Source organism: Hypomesus transpacificus, unplaced genomic scaffold (assembly GCF_021917145.1).
Source record: "Hypomesus transpacificus isolate Combined female unplaced genomic scaffold, fHypTra1 scaffold_187, whole genome shotgun sequence".
Classification (NCBI taxonomy): Eukaryota; Metazoa; Chordata; class Actinopteri; order Osmeriformes; family Osmeridae; genus Hypomesus; species Hypomesus transpacificus.
In genome coordinates this window covers 71,512-76,099 of record NW_025813736.1, presented here as the reverse complement: position 1 = coordinate 76,099, position 4,588 = coordinate 71,512, and the positions used below count along the sequence as shown (strand labels likewise).

The following is a 4,588-nucleotide window of genomic DNA, read 5'->3' as shown; positions in this document are numbered from 1 at the left end:
AAAGGGAAGGGGAGGTTGAGTTTAGGCAAAGAAAAGGGGAAAAAGGGGGGTAGGTTGGGTTGTGGTTAGGGTCAGGGAAGTGGGGAAGGAAATACTAACAAAAGGGGGAGGGGAAAAGGGGGAAGTGGAAGGTTGGGTTTAGACAGGAGGGAGAAGAAGGGAAAGGAGAGAGAGAGAAAAACCAAAGAGAGAAGGAAAGCAGGTATGGTTAAGGGGGAGGAATAAGAGGGAGGGTGGGAGGTGTGTGGGGTGTGTTGGTGTGTTGGTGTAAGAGGAATACAGGCCCTGCAGGGATAAATCCTGGGACAAGGAAGGAACAGAGAAGGCCCGACTGTAAGTCTTTCGTATGCCTCACTCATAAATAACAAAGTTAATACATCAATAAATAAATAAATATAAATACAAACCAAATCATAAGATAAATGAGAAATAAGACCTAGTGAAGTGCCACAAAAACATTTTTTCACACAAGAAACACACAAAAAATTATATATATAAAAAAAAGTGCTTGATAGGTCTGTTTCCCAATATCAGTTATTGTAAATAAATTCATAAAAGTGAATGCATAATTTCTAAGACAAACTTTAAGTCATTCCGTTCCCTCTTTTTTTTCTTTTCATTACAGGATTTCATGAAGGCCCAGGAGGAGTAACTCGTATTACCCCATCCCTACCGGTACCCAGGAACCCAGGTAAGTAGAAAACATTTTCAATTTAATATAATATATTAGAATACCTTTTGTTATTGATAATTGTTTTCATGTTCTTACTTGTTTTGTATGTCCCTTTTTTCCTTTTTAGACACCCCACCCCCCTGGAGGATCCTATTCAAGAGGTAAGAAGTGCATTTTTTTACATATATGTTTTCCATATACACACACATACACATGTAAACACGCCCATAAATATATATATATATGTATATACACATATATATACCTACACATACCCATACACACAAATACAGTCATTTCTTAATGGCATTTTAACTTCAACCAAAGGAGGCACACTTAAAGGTCTGAGGTTGTCTGAACCATCCCCAATTCCAATATGAAGAGTGACTACAATAAAGATTCATGTATGAACAATTTAAAGGTACACATCTAAGAGAGATAGTATGTCAAAAAACCTTAAACCTATCTCTAGACATAAGTAAATTACATCACACACAAAAAAAGTACCACACACATTCCTACAATAGTTTTTAATTTTCACTCCATGCAGTCTATTTTCTCTTTGGAATAGGGAGTTCCACAGAGAACCCTGTTGGTAATGACCTTGTTTGGCCACCAGATGGAGACTAACAGCCAGACAGAGAAGAGAGAAAAGAAGGGACATTTACCTCTCATTAAGACCTAATGGAGTCATGGAATTCAAGGTTTGAATCCATTTCTTTTCAATTCTCATTCGCTGAGGTCTGGTCCATTGGTTATTAGTTTCCAGGCCAATAATCTGTAAGCTATCTGTTGAGTGCGTCTGAAAGTGTATATATAGTAGAGTGGTTCTGCTGCCTCTTCCAATATGGTAAAGGTGTTGTTTTAACCGAGCCCCCAATGAGTTTTTAGTTTCTCCCACATATATTCTCTGACACACTGTACATCTAATAGCATAGACCACATTAATGCTCTCCGGTCCCACTCTCTGCCAAGTAGGAGCTCCTAAGCCTGAAGAGGTGTTAGAGATATGCTTAAGGTAAGAAAAATGCTGGTTATTAGGAGACACAGATTGTTTATTTTTCTTACTACTGTTGGAGTGAACCAGTATGTCTTTAAGAGGGTTAGGTTTTTGTGTCTGAAAATCCCCCGGGTCCAGCAGTTCAGTACTTCGACCCGCTTAGACCCAGGACTTTGGCGCTCGCTATGCCAATGCTGAGTCATCCAACACATCCGAACAGGGGCTAGGCCCCTCTAGGTCTCGAGAGAGACCCAGGCCGGGTTACCTCTGAAGCGTTCGCCACTCGACACAAGGTGAGTGATGAGCACTCAGAGGGATAGTGATAATATAAATAAATGAATAAATAAGGTACAAGGCATGATATACAGATATACATATATAGGTCGAGCACATGGATAGCCGTCTCCGAATCCACTAGACATGTTCTGGTAGCAGGATCAATGTGGAAGCGTGCTCAGAGTCAGAAAAAATCCCCTCAGGGCGGACCAAGGGTTCGCATAGTCTATGATGATTGTGGTGGGAACCTAAAGTTCACAGGGTCATTCTAAGTATGACCGGAGGACCTCTGTTAGGTTTAAAATATGCTGGGAGGGTCCGTAGGCAAGAGGTGCACAGTCCACAGATAGTAAAAATTGAGTCTCATCCAAGTGATAGTCTTTGGGTTTTCTTTTGTGCATATATTACATCAGGGTCTTCCAAGAGGGTCAATTGTTCACATCAAAGTTAATTGAGATCAGAGTCCTTGTCCATTGGGGGTCGACAGGTGAGCATCAGAGCATTATGTGGTCATGCTTATTAACAAAAACCTAGTTCCAGTCTCCTCAGAGTCCTGACTCAAGAGGAGTTCAGGTAAGCCTCGTCAGAGTGTTCTAAAATATGAATAATAGAGGTTATAATGATTTAACCCAGGGTTCTGGACCCCAGGGGGTCCAGATCAACACCTATAGAGTATTTGAAGGGTTGTGATTTATGGTTAACAAGCTAATTCCCGTCAGAGTCCTGATACCTTAGGGGTCCAAGGTCAACCTCATCAGAGTATTATGTATTATAACTGTATTGTTATTCAATTTGTTTCCAGTCTCATCAGAGTCCCGACTCAGAGGGAGTTCAGGTAGACCTCATCCGAGTGTAACCGTATTGTTATTCATTAGAGTTTAGTCTCATCAGAGTCCTGACTCATGGGGAGTTCAGGTAGACATCATCAGAGTATAACTGTATAATAATTCATTCGGGTCTTGTCTCATCAGAGTCCTGACTCAGAGGGAGTTCAGGTAACAATCGTCAGAGTGTTCTAGAATGTGAATATTGAAAATAGGAGTTATTTTCCTGAGGGTCCTAGACCACCGGGGGTCAAGGTAAACGCCTTCAGGGTATTCTAAGTGTTATTTGATAGTTCTACATAGTGAATGGCCGAGAGTTGTGTTGAGTTGCGAGTGCTGTGATCAGTCCAGGGTCCAAGCAGTGATGTTATCCCTGTGGCACTCGTGTTCCAAATTATAAAGGGGCGGTGTACTCAGGTGCGGGCATTGAGGCCCCCAGGGTATAGAGAAGATAGTCTCCAAATCCATTTTCTCTCACCGGCCTGCCGTTGTCTGCGTGTCCACTCTGGATTATGTTCCAGGCCGCTCATGTTAAGAGATTCGGCTCCGTGTCTCAGGAAGTGGGGGACCAAATGTGTGTCCAGGCAGCGGTGGTTACTGATATTGTATAGGTGTTGGGCCAAGCGTTGTTGGAGGGCGTGACTCGTCTCACCAACATAACGTAACCCACAGGCACTGCACGTGATCACATACACTGCGTTGCATGTTGAAAGTGGTAGGGAGGCCACTGGGAGTCTGGCGTTCAGAGCTCGAGCATGGATAGCAGTGAGAGGTGAAAAGTGCGTGTGCTGAGGCCGCGGTGTAGGGTTTAGCGGCTTAAGGCCGCTGCTGACTAAGAACTCACCCAGACTGCGGTTTTTCTTATAGGCCGAGATCAGGGTGGCCCCCTCCAATGTGCCCGAGCCCCTCAGGTGTGTTGCCAGGTTAGTTTTAAGTCTACGGTTTAGGAGCAGGTTACGGCGTCCGAACGTAGTAACTAAGGGGATTGTGAGTGTGTCCTCACGCTGCGTGACCTCCTGAAAGGTCCTAGAGACCCGTCGTAGGAGGCTGCGTGGATAACCCCTCTGGACGAGCACCTGGAAGAGGGTTTGTTTAGCTTCCAGGAAATCACTGTGCTGAGTGCATATTCTATGGAATCGCAGTAGCTGTGATTTGACTACCCCAGGAAATGTGTGTTTCGGGTGGTAGCTGTCTCTGTGCAGTAGAGCATGTGTGTCTGTCTCCTTGAAAAACACCTTAACATCTAGGCAGTGGGACGTGGGGAAATCCACTCCTTTAAAGGTCGTGGTGTCCAGAAAGTCCATGCTGCTATCACTGAGTACATATTTGACCTTGATAGAGTTGTGATGGGAGTTAAGGATGTTGACAAAGGCACTAAAGTCCTCTCTGGAGTGTGGCCACACGCCCCAGATGTCATCCAAGTATCTGAGGTAGTGTGTAGGTTTGAGAGGGCACTTGGGAAGAACCGTGGCCTCCCACATAGCCATATAAATATCAGCATATGCAGGGGCAAATTTCTTCCCCATCGCAACGCCATTGAGCTGAAGATAATGTTTTCCATTGAACCCAAAGTCATTCTTGGTGAGTGCGATTTCCAGCAGCTGCATAATGTACTCGTCCGGGCGGTCTACCGCCTGGTTCAGAGTGAACATCTGCCGGACCGCTCTCAGACCCTCAGGTGCCTCTATGTTAGTATATAGGCTGTCAACATCCATAGAAAAGAGCATGTCATTCTCATTAAGTCTCGCTGCCCTGACCTTAGCTATGAAGTCATACGTATCCTTGACATAGCTAGGGTGTTGAATAGACAGTGGA

At 44.2% G+C, this 4,588-nt stretch overlaps 1 long non-coding RNA gene across 1 annotated transcript; it reads left to right on the top strand.

Moving 5' to 3' along the window:
- Positions 1–246: 246 nt before the first annotated feature.
- LOC124489255 lies at positions 247–1,692 on the top strand. Its single transcript, XR_006958771.1, has 4 exons — positions 247–333; positions 626–691; positions 1,293–1,377; positions 1,652–1,692. It is a non-coding gene; the product is annotated as an uncharacterized LOC124489255 (long non-coding RNA).
- Positions 1,693–4,588: the final 2,896 nt, after the last annotated feature.